This window comes from Xiphophorus hellerii, chromosome 13 (assembly GCF_003331165.1).
Source record: "Xiphophorus hellerii strain 12219 chromosome 13, Xiphophorus_hellerii-4.1, whole genome shotgun sequence".
In the NCBI taxonomy this organism is placed as follows: domain Eukaryota; kingdom Metazoa; phylum Chordata; class Actinopteri; order Cyprinodontiformes; family Poeciliidae; genus Xiphophorus; species Xiphophorus hellerii.
Genome location: NC_045684.1, coordinates 6,393,180 through 6,407,755, shown reverse-complemented (window position 1 = coordinate 6,407,755; position 14,576 = coordinate 6,393,180). Strand labels below are relative to the sequence as shown.

The 14,576-nt window shown below is 36.3% G+C and overlaps 1 protein-coding gene across 2 annotated transcripts in view; it reads left to right on the top strand.

Annotated features, from left to right (window-relative positions):
• The window catches only part of LOC116731536 (semaphorin-6D-like), a 162,805-nt gene that overhangs the window by 84,318 nt on the left and 63,911 nt on the right, over positions 1-14,576 (top strand). For both annotated transcript variants that reach the window (XM_032581348.1, XM_032581347.1), the window contains exon 3: positions 3,824-3,926. The gene's annotated coding sequence lies outside the window, so the exon portion shown is untranslated. The remainder of the gene's footprint in view (positions 1-3,823; positions 3,927-14,576) is intronic.

The window sequence follows — 14,576 nt, the reverse complement described above, 5'->3', positions numbered from 1 at the left end:
CGCAACACAATATGGCTGCACTTAAGAGACCAACTGCAAGCTGGCAATTTGTTCTAAAAATGAGTGTTATTGAAACAACATCCTTACTTTGCCTCCCTCAGTTCCTTCCCAGCTGTGACAAAGGAGTTTTATGCAGTAGTCCCACCTTGTTTGGTTTGTTTTCACTCTTTCTCAGCTCTCTCTTGGTAAAGAGAACCGCTGCGCAGGAATATTTTGGGCATATTTCTGATAGACGGCTTGTTTTCTAATGGAACAAACTGTGCATGTTGGTTAAAAAACTCGGCTCTTGAACAGCTGAAGGAACAGCAGGTGGATTTATTAGAACTTTAACTTTTGACTTCCTGCCAGCATATATCTGCCATCACAAAGTGTTTTGGCAGGCTCATAGAATTGGAACCACCAGTGTCTGCTTGGAACTGGCCACCTTTTTTGTTTCCAAGAACAAAATGTTAAACTGTACCCACTGTGTGATCAGTATTGTTTCCCCTTGTAATCCAAATCAGAGGGACAGTGGGTTTTATTAGCTTGAATCGTTTGATTTGTAGATACTTAGTGGCCATGTTTTACAAACATAAATTGCTATTTGTGTATTCCACAAACTTGGACAACAACCATTGACTTTTGAAATAATCAAGCAGTTATTTACCCCATTTTGTATTTTACTGTCACAGCTGTGTTTTTGATCTGATTTGGATGTTGTGAGTTTACCTGTACTAAAACAAGGTGGTGTAAAGGTGTAAGCAGTAGAGATGGAAAGGTTCACAAACATTACAGTTTGATATGCTTTAGGTACACTCTGATCAAGAAAACACAAAACTATTATAGGCAGTTAAAAATATATTTTTTTTCTCAAATGTGGTGAAAATTATAGAATTGAATAGAGATTGGGTTGAATATTTTCCAAAGAATAAAGTAACATAAGGAGGCATAGTCAATGCCTCAATACATCATGCAACAATAAAACCTCTTGAACACTTAATGTTGATGAGACAGTTTAAAATAAGACTATACTCATATTTGAGAATAAAAGATGTTTAAACCTCTTATTTCATCAAACTATTGTGTCAGCTGTATGTAAAAACAACTAGCAGCTGTTCATCCAGTCTCATCTACAGAGATCCCTTCCACAATACAATGTATTGTGTTTGGGTTAATTGGATGCTACAGGTAGCCATTTACACTTCAGTTTTTTACTCCAGTATCCATTATGTTTTTATTAATTTAAATCAGTTCAGTTGAGAGCTGCATGACAAACATTAATGTTCTAAAATAGATTAGTGGTAGCTGGGAGTTCTCTCTTTTGTTACTTTTTTAAAGTTGTGCTAGATGACTTTGTGTCTGCACTTAATTCCTGCTCCCCTTTGTATTTTCTTCTGTTCTAGATTCTTCACTGATCTTACCCTGTTTGAACTTGTTGGGTCAACCTTAAATCATGACCTCCCATTTTTTACAACTCCTGTTTGGCTAAAAAGATTATTAACCTTTTAGTCTTAAGAATTTCACGGGATAGATGGCACAAAAGTTGAGGTGGAGAGAATTGCACTTGCACCGAACTCTGATTTGAAATGAGTTCGGTGCAAGGTTTTGCAAAACCTTGCAAAACCCTTGCAAGGTTTTGCATACCTTGCAAGGGTTTTGCAAGGTATGCAAAACCCTTGCATACCTTTAGACGATTCACTGTAAGGTAGGAACATCTCGGATATTAATTCCTTCTCTTCCCCCCTGCGTGTTGATCTAATTTACGTGTGTCGATCTCCCCTTGGCTCTTCTTCTTGCTTCTTCATGAATGAAAGCCAGCTTTGGGATTCGCCTCGTGCCAAACGCCTTCTGATTAGATTTCCTTCGATCTGGAGTTCTGCCACCAGATGAGATTTCAATCCTCCAGAGACTCGAACTACAATCCTCCAGGCAGAGTAATCTGATTAGTTCCAGAACGTGAAGAATCTTGCCTGGTGGCAACATGGGACAAATCCTTTCTATATGTAATTTGAGGCCTCTTTTAATCTGCACACTTTTGTCATTTGATGTGTTGCCATACGCAGAATAAAATACTTCCACCAATAATGGTTATGTGGGATATTTTTTATTTTTTGAAACTTTAGAGAAAGACATTCAACAGAGCTTGTTGGGGTACATGCAAAGCTCCGTTCCTGACTTTAAGTCATCCCACCAATATTATTGCACTCCTGCTCTCATTGGGAGGTAGACTGAAACTTGCTTGGGGTTGCTGAACGAGTGTGACATAATGATATGATGCAAAGCAAAGACAGCTGCAGGACCCTGTGGTTCACAGTGGAGAGCAGGCACACGGCATGATCTTCCAGGAGCCGTCTGATGTGAGAAATGTGTTCCTCAGCAGAATCTGATTTAGAAAACATGTGGAAGATGGTGTTTGACAACTTGTTTGTATTTGAAGCACTGAATGGATTTGGTTATGTGATTATTGTACGAAAATGATCTGAAGCCGGACAGTCGTGTTGATCAGCAGGTAAAGTTGGAAGACCATTTTCCATTAAGTTAATTGGTTTTCAGTGAAAATTTTATTTGATCTTTTTTCATAAATAGAAATGTATCAAGATAATTGTCAAAATTCTCTAATATTAACATCCCAACAAATTTACTCCTGGTTGAAATCGTAAAGGAAAATTCAAGAGTTCTGTCTCAGTTCATACAAGCTTCAGCTGAATGTTAAAGTTCTTGCCAGTGCAGTTAGATTTAACTCCTATGGTTTGAGATGAATCTACATTAACTGAAACACTGTCTCTGAAACAATATATTTTGCTCGGATGAAATCAAAGTAAGGATATTTGTCTGTATAGTATAGCACTACTTATTTTTTAATTTTTTTAAATAAAATCAAATGTAGCACCACCGCATACCAGCACAGGAGTGTAAGTGTTTTAAATGTGAGTTTGCTTTGCAGTCACACAACCTGTGCACCTTTCAGTGATGGATGATTTCTATTGTATACAAAAGAATCCCAGAGTCAAAATGTGAGGCAGCATGTCCAGCAATGGGTCATACAAGCAATCTTGTTGAGGAGATTGAACCAGAACTCTCCCACAACAGCATGAAAGGCTGATGGTGTCATAAAGAAAAGGGCTACTTCAAGATGGAAAGGTGCAGCATGCTTTAGCAGACTTTGTTTTTCACACAGACATTTCATTTTTTCACTTTATTATTGCTAAGTAAAGATACGAATAATTGTTCAACAGAGTGAGATTGAAATAATCTTAGAATCTGATAGAGATCAGATCATATATATTATAATCTCCTGATACTCAAACCCCTTGAACTGAAAGGGGTCGCGTTTTCTTTTATCCTTGCTTTGTGTAGATGGAGGTGTTCATTTCTAACTGAGCTTATCACGTTTCAGTTTAGTCTTTTTAAAAACAAACTAACGGAGGGGTTTGTATTAACTACTTTAAATTACATGAGTGAATTTTAAAACATTTTCTTAATGAGCCTGTTTGCTGATTCAAATGGGTGTTGTAATTGGTTGAATTGTCCTAAATTTGAAGATAAAAGTACATCACTGTGAATAAAATAATTTGTTGGAAGGACATGAAAAGTTGCACACATCCTCACTGAACTTTTCTCTGAATATTCAATAGAATCCATTTCACATAGACCTTAAACCAAAAAAACAGCCTTATCTCCACTTTGGTGTTTCATTGGCCAAACCCAAACACCATTCCACCAAAAGGAAACATTTTTGAAATTATCTGACTTCTGAGAGTATGAGCATAATTTGTTTCTAATCTGTTGTTTAAGTATAAAAAATTAAAACTCATAAGTAAACTTCTGTTTTCTGTTTTTGCAGGACATCTGAGGGGGTTCACCCCCGCCTCTTGACTTGTTCTTCACGTCACTGTCGCCTCTGCAGCTGGAAGAGCCACAGATGAGACACAGCATATTTTAATACTGTAAGTACAGTTAACCTTTGCATCCCAGTGTATTTAAAGTTGCATCTTCATACGGATTAATAAGAAAAAACTGCTGTACAGATGTTTGTACTTTTCAGCAAATTTGACTCATGCAACCATTGCATTTAAATCAAACTGTAACAATTATGATCACAAAAAGATGGAAATGAAGGGGGAAAAAATTCAGGAATTTACAGTAGAAATCACATATTTTTAAACGGTTTAAAAACATATACATTTCTTGCTCTTGACATTAAATCTTTTGTTTTTTTAGAATATTTTTTATTGGTTTAAAGGAAATTAATATATTTGAGTTTGGCCTTAAATTACACCCACTGTCGTCCTCTCAATTAACAGATGATGTAAATGAACCAATCAGTGAATGAGGAGCTTGATTTACCTTTTTTTGGGGGGGGGATATTTCTTGGCCGCCATATTTCTCCTCCAGGAAATGGCCGAAACAGGAGGAGGAGTTATTGTGCCAAATCCTAAACAGCTGCATCAGGAACTTATGGCCTCCATATTCCAGGCATCTGTTGTGTCAATACACCATGCAGGTCTCCTTGTGAACTGACTTTTGTGTTTGTGCTAAAAGCCTCAAAGAAACCTCACTGGTTTTTCAGCCATAAGGGTCAGCTTTTTTTTCTTTTCAAATGCAAAGTTGCTCTTCAGGTTGTTAGATTGCAGTGGCGAGGTTATGGTCCTCAAGTGCAGCTGCAGATGTAATGAAATTGCAAAATAAGTGCAGTTGTGTCCTTGTCTGTTTGAGTGTACTTTCAGAAAAAGAGAACAGAAGCAGAGGCCATAGGCCACCACTACAAAAACAGGAAATCAATAAATTCTCAATGTAGTTTTATTTTGGCTTGTTGCTATATTAATAATGTGCAGGGACTCTTTTTTTTCCCTCCGTTTGTTGTTGCCTGTTTTTCTTTAGGATGGCTGCTATGAGCTGATTGTGGTTGAAGATACTGTTAAACTATCATTCAACATGAGTCAGTGCTCTCCTTTTTTTACCAATAGATGCGGTGTCATTACAAAAACAAATGGTGCCATGTATTCAGCTTCAGCAAAGGCGTTGCATTGTGAAATTAACATGGACTGATTCACTTTCCAGCTGTGTCTCATTACAATCAAAGGCACAAAGAAATAAAAATGAATCCAACAGAACATCTGCTCAAAGTGTGTGCGTGAATGCTAACGTATGACGCAATGTTTTACAAGTACTTCTTTTGCTGCTTCATCATTTTTCTCTCCATTATTTTCTCGCTCTGTTATTTTACAAAGTGCAGCTTTTGTGCAGATTGTTGTTCAGAGTTTCCCAGAATTCATTTAAACAGCTTTTGCAGCATCTCGGTTGCTTTTGGTTCTCGCCTCACGGAAAGGTTTCTTATTCCATCTTTTTTTATTTTGTCCACTCAGCTTCTTCCTGACAGATGAGTCGTGTAGGTGTCACGTTCATCAGCTGGTTGAAACTCCTTAACCTTGTTAATTTAAACAACTGAGAAGTAGATTTCTGATTTTACACAAGCCTGTTCAGTCAAGCTGCAGTGTTCGAAGGCTCAAGTGGGAGAATCTGTTAGGACAGCTATTTACCATGCACAAAATTCAGTAATGAACTGATTTGCTTCTAGTTATTTGCTTCTTATGTTCTTAACAGAAGTATGCGTATGGAACACAGTTACTTCTACCTTTGAAACATGGTGGCCCCTGATCTGTGTGTGGTTGCGTGAACAAAAGGAATCATTGCATTATTATGTGTAGAGTCATTTTTACAATCAAGTGATTTGGGTCATTCGGGTTGGGTCCATCAACTGCATCTGTTTGTTCTCTTGTGGAATCTTTAACCAGATTAAAGTCTTCATCTAGGACTTCGTAGTTTCTTTTCTGCTTCACAATTTTTGAATGCTGCAAGATTTCTAAAGCAACTCGTTTGATCAAACTGTGTAAAATTGCAACAATAACAACATAAAAATGCGTGGCTCCCAGATGAACCATAACAACACCATAAAAATTGGATGATAACTTTTCCCTGTGGTATCTGAACAGACGTGTGGCCTCCATAAAGCAAAACACTAACCACTGGCTGGCCAGAGATTTTTCTTTTTGTGGAATAAATTTTTCAGTCTGGTTCAAACAGTTTGCCTCTGATGCCTCTTGCTTTAAAAACTTTTTTTTTTCCCACCTGTTTTTATTTCCTGCTTTGGAACAGTAAATGTCACAACAGTGTTGCAACTGGGGATAAAAGATATGTGGAAGACAGAATTCGAATAAAAATAGAGGCAATGGTAGAATTTTGTATTTTTCTCTTTTGCACTCGATTTTTCCCATTTTCATTTGTTTTTTTCAAATGGTAATGTCTTTCATTCACTTTTCCTAAACTTCCTCATTCTGTCTGTGCTTCATTTGCCTTTCAGCTGTTGGTTCCTTTTTTCACATATTCATTATTCATCATTTTATTTCTTTTTTTTTGTGGTGGGGTTCTTGCATCCTTTTTTAGAATCTTTCATCCAAACTGCAATATACTCCCTTCATTCTTCACTTTTTATCCTCTTAATCTCTGTTCATTCATCCTCAGTTTGGATTTATTTTCATGTAAATTCCTTTTTTCTTCTCATTCGATGACATTTTCCAGCTGACCCTCAGTTTCTGTTATTCTCCTTTCCTGACTTTACTCCATTCATCCAGTTACATCCAGACAAAAACGGCATTCTGCAGCCTCTAACACAAGAACGGCTAGATTGACTCGCACACATGCTTTTTAAAAGGTTTCAGCTCGACAGCTACTTTGTGCAAAAGTAGGAAAAAAAACGTCCCAATGTCACAATCAGTGCAGTCATCGCTTATGTGGTGGCACAATGGTGAGGCAATGAAATGGTTCATAAGAAACACTAAAAATGAACGGAAATGGAGCAAGAAGAGGTTGTTGAGGGCAGGCGGTGTGATGTAGCACTCAATCACTGCTTCTTGTTCAGCCAGCCCCCTGAGAGCCTAAAATGGCTTATTTTTAAATGGAACAGATTATTGAAATTTCATTTTTTCTTTGCCCGATAACATTGATAACATGATATTTGGCTGTCTGAAGTGACAACCAACCCAAAGACTCAAACACAATCTTATCATTTTGGTTTTGGTTTAAAAATATCAACTACAACCATCTACAGAAGAGAAGGATTTGGAAAGAAAATGCTGTTTCATTTTAACCAGAAAAATATATCTGAAGTTTAATTTCTGATCTATTTTGAGGAGTCTTACTTCGTTTCCTCTCACTAGTTATGTGAATGTGACACCTTACAGTAGAGGAAAGATGAGAAAAAGCTCTTTATTTTGCATCCCTCAAAGCACAGCCTGATTTTTTTTCTAAGTTTCTCCTGCAGCTAATCTTTTAAGAATCTATTACTAATATAACTAATTAGTCCAGACAGCTGAAATTGTTTTATCAATGAGTCTGATGTGTAAAAATATGGGAAAATCAAACGTACGCAGAAGCACTGCTGACTGTTGTAGATGGTTTAGATTTCATTCAGAAAGAGTAAATGTCATTTATAGCTGCTGGATATATATTCAACAATTATGGAATCTGTGTAGATGTAGCATTGACCAAATAAAAGCATCAAATAATCAAAATAAAATATATATATAGATGTTTTCAGTTGATGGATGAATGTACATTACTTGGGGTGTAACGTTCAATAATATCTAATATCCATGATGTATGCAGTGGACTAGTTGCCATGTGATTAAAAAATAGCTGTAATATATTTATAAATTCATGCAATCTGGTTGTTAAAGTCAAGATATATTTCCATATATTTATATCCGTATTGAGGGTTAATGTTAAATATTTCAAATTCTAGATATATTTCAGTTTCTGGCCATAAATTCCTCTCAATGCCAATATATTCTCATCAATTCTTCAGAAAGATTTCCAACTTTTTTCAACCTCACACAAAGTCTGAATTTTCAGCCCAAGCTGGTCAGGTTATTTTTAAATGTGGAAAAAGGAAGAAAAAATACATAAAATTTTGACTTTCTTGACATTCTTCCTTCTGGTACACATACGATATATAAAATATGGGGGCTTCATGAATGATGCACATATTTTGTATTCACAACAGAACTTTTGTTTCACAAATTCTTTTTTTATTTCCTTGGGTCAGAACTCACACTTGAAGCGATGTTAGACGTACCGTATTTCCTATAGTCAGCCTAAGTCGTTGGATAACAAACGATGCATTTAGACCACGTAGCTCTCACTTGGCCCAACTTGAGGAATGATGCAGAAAAGATGCTGTCAGGCTTCTTGATTCCCACCTTCAGTGACCGGATTAAAAACAAACCACTTCCCCTCTCGCCTCTTAGCCATGATATTGTGCATTTTTTTTATTGCATATTTTGGCATCGTTTTTCACACAACGCTTTGGAATAAAGTTGATTTCCTCAACTGTGGGCGGCCTGTAAATTCCTGTAGACATTGGCACACCATCATGTTCTCTGAACAAAGATATTGTTTGAAAATGTGTGCACTCAGTTCGCAAATCTGCCGGCACAGATTGCAAAACATAAGATACTGATATCCCATCTGCAACACTCTTCAATTAATTACTTGATACATAAAGCTGTGTTTTCAGTTTTGGTGGATCATTGCTTACGTTTGGTTGTTCACAAATTATTCAACACCTGTGATGCCAAAACTTTTTCTATATGCTTATAGGTTGAATGAAAGCACAACAGATGCAATCGTTGAGGAAAGGAATAACTTCATGAGACACAGGAACCATTTATTTTGAATTAGGTTAACATTTAGGTTCATGGGCTTGCATCAGACTGCAGATCAAAGTACCTTCCTTCTTTCTATTTATATATTTTCTTAAACATGTTTAGTGTGGAGAGACACAGAAAGCAAATCTGTACTGAGGCCAGACATTGGTTGGCAGGGGTCTTCTCAGCCAGCAGTGAACCACGGGAAGCATAAGAGCTGATTTCAAGCTGCATAAAATCAAGATTTCACAGAGCTAAATGTGTTGCTGCGCCTCCCCAAACTGAGGCCTGCAGATTGATTACAGCCTGGATTAGTTTTGTGCCCAATCCATAGTTTACTCATTAATACCGTAAACTTTCAAAGGAAACGGTGAGAGCCGGAGGAGGGGAGAAAAAATACAAAGACTATAGCTATTCTCCTTTCCCTCTTTCTGTTAGTTCCTCAGTCCGATTATAGTTTCAGTTTCATTTAGGTGGTCTTTCAGTTACTCTGGCACCCGTGAAGTCTTTTTGTTAGAATTTGTCCTTCAGCCTGACACACTAAAACACAACCACGCACACAGGCGCACAGCGGCAGAAACTGGTGTATTGCCTGTCAGGATGAAAACTGATTCCACTTTCTCAGTCTGGCACTTGGGGCTCCCACTCAAGGCCAGCAGACACACAAACATACATGCGAGGCATCAACCTTGCACACACTTAAAGTCCCACACACAGCCAGACTGAGGGAGACGCACAGAGAAGTGATGCAGTTCACCAGTGAAACGTGTTTTAAGTACATTTAAAGTAGTAAACATGTTTTACAATTTAAATTAAAGCCTGATTTGATGCATGCACAATTAGATTGAAGATGCTCTTGGACCAGCTTTGGGTTTATTCACTCATTTGCCAGTTCATATTCATCTCTTCCTATTTCAAATAGACCTGCTTTCATTTTGCACCCATTTGGTTAATTTGACAGTTTTCTATTTTTTTTTTAAACTTCAATTTCCTGATACAGTTTGTAGCCATATAGATCCTACTGAATGTACATTATCAACTAGTAGCAACTTGTTGACATGTTTTCAAACTAGAATATTAGAGTTACGTCCTACTGGTAAATAATGATCATTGCAGTCACATAAGAACATTTTTTGACAGTTGATTATCAATATATTATAAAATATAACTTTAAATAATCTACTTGTAAAGCAGGTTAAACTGACCTTAATGTGTGTACAAAGATGCATTCAAAATGTTTGTTTCTTTTATACTTGCAAAGGTTGGCCATTAAAAATAAATGTATGAGGAATAGGTGACCAAGATCCTCTTAAACAATAAACTTTCCTCAAATCAATCTGATTCAATGTATAAATAAAACCTTGGAACTCCTGAGGTGGAAAATACACTAGAATAGTGATTAGGCTGGACCAGTAGCTATAAATGTTCACATTTATCTTTCTGAAGTTTTAGTCTGTGGGTTTTTTTTGTTTACAGATCGAGCTCCAGAACCAGATGAATGAATGTCCTGACTAATGGCTCCCATCTGCAAATACCGCTTAGTCAAAAGTCGCTCTTCACAATCAATTGGTGCCTGATGCAGCATTTCTATCCTTTTAACAATCAGTTCTGGAATGATGCACATGTAGCAAAATATCTTTAAGACTCAAAAGCGCCAAAAATTTTGTAATACTGAGGTCAAGGTCAATCATTTATTGTAAGTATGTAAAACATACTTCATCCAATTGGCTTTGGCGTTTTCAGAAAACTACAAGATTAAAAAAAAGCAGACTAACGGCAAAACATTCAATGGAAATCCAGTCAAACTAACTCCTGCAGAAAGTTACATGATTGCAGTAGAAAAGCATATTTTCTTTCTTGTAAGGTTAAAATAAAACCTTAATAAAGATAAAAAACTCTGTCCAGTAGAATCTGTTTATGCATCTGGGTAAAAGTGCAGCTCCATTTCTCTTGTTTGGCAGTTTCAAAACAGAAAATGTGTAGCATCAGAATATTTTCTCTGATGAAAAATCAACATTACTGACACCAAACCACTGCTGTCTTCACATTCATATTCATTCCATAACCCTTACCCAGAAAAAATACAGCACCAATAGCATCTTACTTTATTAAAACGTGTTGTCTGTGAGAACAACTACTCCAACTTGTGATTTGATAAGTCATCATATTATTTTTCCCATTAATGTAAGTTCCAAATGAAAACAGGGATTGAACCCTTTCTCATTTAAATATTTAACCATTTGAAATGTGGTGTGACTAAAATAGTACCAGTAACACTTTCTTATGTTCTAATTAAAAGAATCCAGGCATTTGGCATAAGCATGCACAAAAATGACACAATCCATTCAAATAGTTGAATACTAAAATATTTTTATAAGTTAAAGAATAACCATCAAATGACAGACACAAAATGCATTCTGACTGAATATGTAGGGCTCACCAAAAAGAGAAAAATGTGTCCAATAAGACCTAAAGATGTAGAAAGTTACCCAGAGATTATAAAATTCTAAATTAACTTCTACCAACTAGTAATGCAACTTGTCTTTATTTATGGTTTAAATCCATTTTTTTTCAAATGAGAGAACTGAAGCCACTGCATCTCACCCGTCCTCTTCAGTAGATGCTGTAAATGACCAAATCAGTGGATCTGCCCTCACGCTGCAGACCCTAATCTCATTATCACTTATCAGCCTTCACTGTAATCACAGCCGCTTCAGCCGCCGCGACCCGTCTGACACCAATCTCATTGAAACCTCAGAGTTGCTCTGACATTCTCCCAATAACGGTTAATCCAGAACCACCGGGTCGCGGCGGTGAACCGCTGTTCATCTGGCACACAAACAGGAAGCTGCCACAGAATGATTTCTGTCAATTATCTAAATGAAAGCAGCTGCAGTGTCTCAAAGGGGAGGAGCTGTTTTGCAAAGAAGGTGGTAGTTGTAAGAATTAATGACTGTGCAAAGCAGAAGAGAGATGGCTTGTTAAACAGATGCACCAATGTTAGTGATTGGTGCATTATCTGATGTTTCTGCAGTTAAAGGTGATGCAAATACTAAGAATTAAATATATCTACATTTTAGGATAATAGTCATAATATACCTAATATATTTGTACTAAAATGGTGATTTACTCCTGCAGTTGTCATTAGAAACATTTTGGAAATATGAAGGAACTTGAGTTGTAGTTTGTTCATGACTGTTGCATGACTTTGTGTTTTTGTGTTATGATGTAAAGCACTTAGAAATGCCTTGCTGCTGAAATGTGCTATACAAATAAAATCTGATTGATTGATTGTTCATGTAAAGCAATGCACAGTATATTCTTTTAGTAATGCATGGTTTATGTTGGTGCTAAGTGTTCTGCTTAACCCGCGCACAAATACCCACAACATCAATCTCGACATTAACAGATACTTTATTTAACAGGAGTCTAATACATTCGACTATTTAGTCTATTTCCAACAATTCACAATGTTTTGCTCCAGCTAACAGCTTAGTTTTGTTTGTTTTTTGGTGAAATGCTACGCAGTGCTAACAAATTGACTCTACCTTTTGACTTGTTTGTAATCCAGCTTGTGCTGCTTTTTGATACAGGGCTTCAAAGTTTCAACATTAAGATGGACAAGTCAATTAATTCTTTCTTTTGAGTAAAAAACTTAAAGACCCAGATTAATTAGAACAACATGTGACTGTGATTAAAGGGAAAGTGATCCACTGTGTTCTGTTTCTAAGTATTTGGGAACGAATTGATGCATTAAAGGGTTATCAGCGATGGTATTATTAAAGACATTCACATTGATTGAACATAATTTATCGTGTCTCCATTTAATTTTTGATTTTTGTTAGTGACTTGGTGTGGTCACCAACACCAAGTGGTTAGTGACCACACTAACCTTTCCTTTCTTCCTCAAGGAAGAAACTCCTTGAGGCAGATTGTGAAGTGGTCTAGTCAGTTATGACCCTCAACTGTGTCCAGCATCCCTGTACAACAAGCAGGTATAATGATGGCATTTTTAACATGGAGGTTTAGTTTCTTCTACACAGCAGTGCTCAGTTTATTCCTGCTACTTAAATCTTAAAAGACTATCCTAATAACTACTTTCTGTACACTTGTTTTCAGCATTTTAATATTCTACTTTTAAATATTTATGTATATTTAAAATGACTTTAACCTCAGATTATGCAGCCTATAGCTGTTTGCAAGTCGTGCTTCTGAAATTTGGCTGTATGTTTTTAAACTTCATCACTTAATTGTTGTATGTGTGGCTCAGAAAATCAGACGGTATTTGGAGCTGAATTTAGTCAGAAAACTTTGACTGTTTAATAAAGCTGCGATCCAATACTTTGGGTTGAATTGGGACATTTCTAATAAATATATTAAATGATGGAAATGATAGACATATACTAATAAGATCACATCCTGTTACATATACCCACTTGTAGCTCATTTGGTCAAGTTCTTTATATTATGACTACTATATATTATTCTTTTCATTATTTTAAGCTTTAGTGAAGGCTAACCTCACATCTGTTATGCATATTTTATTGTTGATTCCAGCAATCCTTTTTTTATTTACCAGTTTTTACTCCAGAAGCAGCTGCAAAATCCCTCATTGAGTGTTCTTTTGTAATTTAAATTTTCCATACAGAAATGATGGAAAACCACCCAATATTTTAAGTATGGCAGTAAAAAAATATATTTACATAATTCTTATTCCCCCTTTTTTCCCTTCAAATTCTTTTCAACCACTGACAGCAGGTTAAGGACTTTACCTAATGGCTGTTCATGGTTTTCTATGTAAGAATGAGATTCATTATACTAATTGTGCTTCATCTTATGAGATGACAGTAAGCAGAGGAAGCCTCAGGTGTAGCTCAGGGAAAGGAAGATATGATAAGCCTTTAATGTTATGTTTAAAAACTGCATCTTTGAAGTGTGTTGTGTCCAGCTCTTGTATGAAGTTCAGCTTAGATGTAAAATATCTGATACTAAAGTTTTTAGGGGATTTTTTGTTTTAAAAAAGATGAATAATTTTGTATTGGCTATCAATCGTGACCTGAAATAGTAGTAGTAATAATAATAATAATAATAATAAAAGACAAAAAAGTGAGTAATGTAAATGCATGCATTGTGAAACATTTTCAGTGACTGAAATTTGGCCTTGTAGATTTTTTTAGTGCTTATTCGAGACTGCACTGGTGTGTGCAATGTTTTTATTCTGCAGAAAAAGAAGCAGTTAGGCATGAGGTTAATTTCTACACCCTGCAAATTTGGTGTTTCAGATTGTCTGCATTCATGTTGGAATAAATACATGGGAAGGTAATTTCACCCCCAGCAAAATGGGAATATAAACATGCCACTGTAGTCACAAAAACACACTAATTGGCAGGCTGTCTCTTGAGGCGATGCATAATTGTTCTTACTGAGGCAGCTTCGTCTGAAAAATTATGGCAAAAATAACCTACAAACTTCCTGAACAAGTTCATTTCTGGATATTTAGTTTGAGGTAAGTCATATCTGTAAGAAGTTTTTTTTTTCCTTTTTCAAAAAGGAATAAAATGTTTTTGAGAATTAACATAAGATCATGTCAGAGGAATAATAAACATGTTTTTCTCTGTCAGCTCTGAGTGTTGGGGTGTGTGTGCGTGGGTGGGTGTGTGTGTGTGTATCAGCACCATGGATAGCTCCCTCCAACAAACGGTTTTCTTGTTTGGTTTGCACCAATTCTTTGTTTCCAAAGCATAGCTCTGGGATCTAAAAAATATCTCATGCTGGCACATGTGGATCACTAAAGAATCAAAAGGCGGTAAGCAATATGTCAAATCATTTCTGCTTTCAATCTGATGAATAGCAAAATGCTGAGCTTTAGCATTAATAAAAAGTCAACTTTGC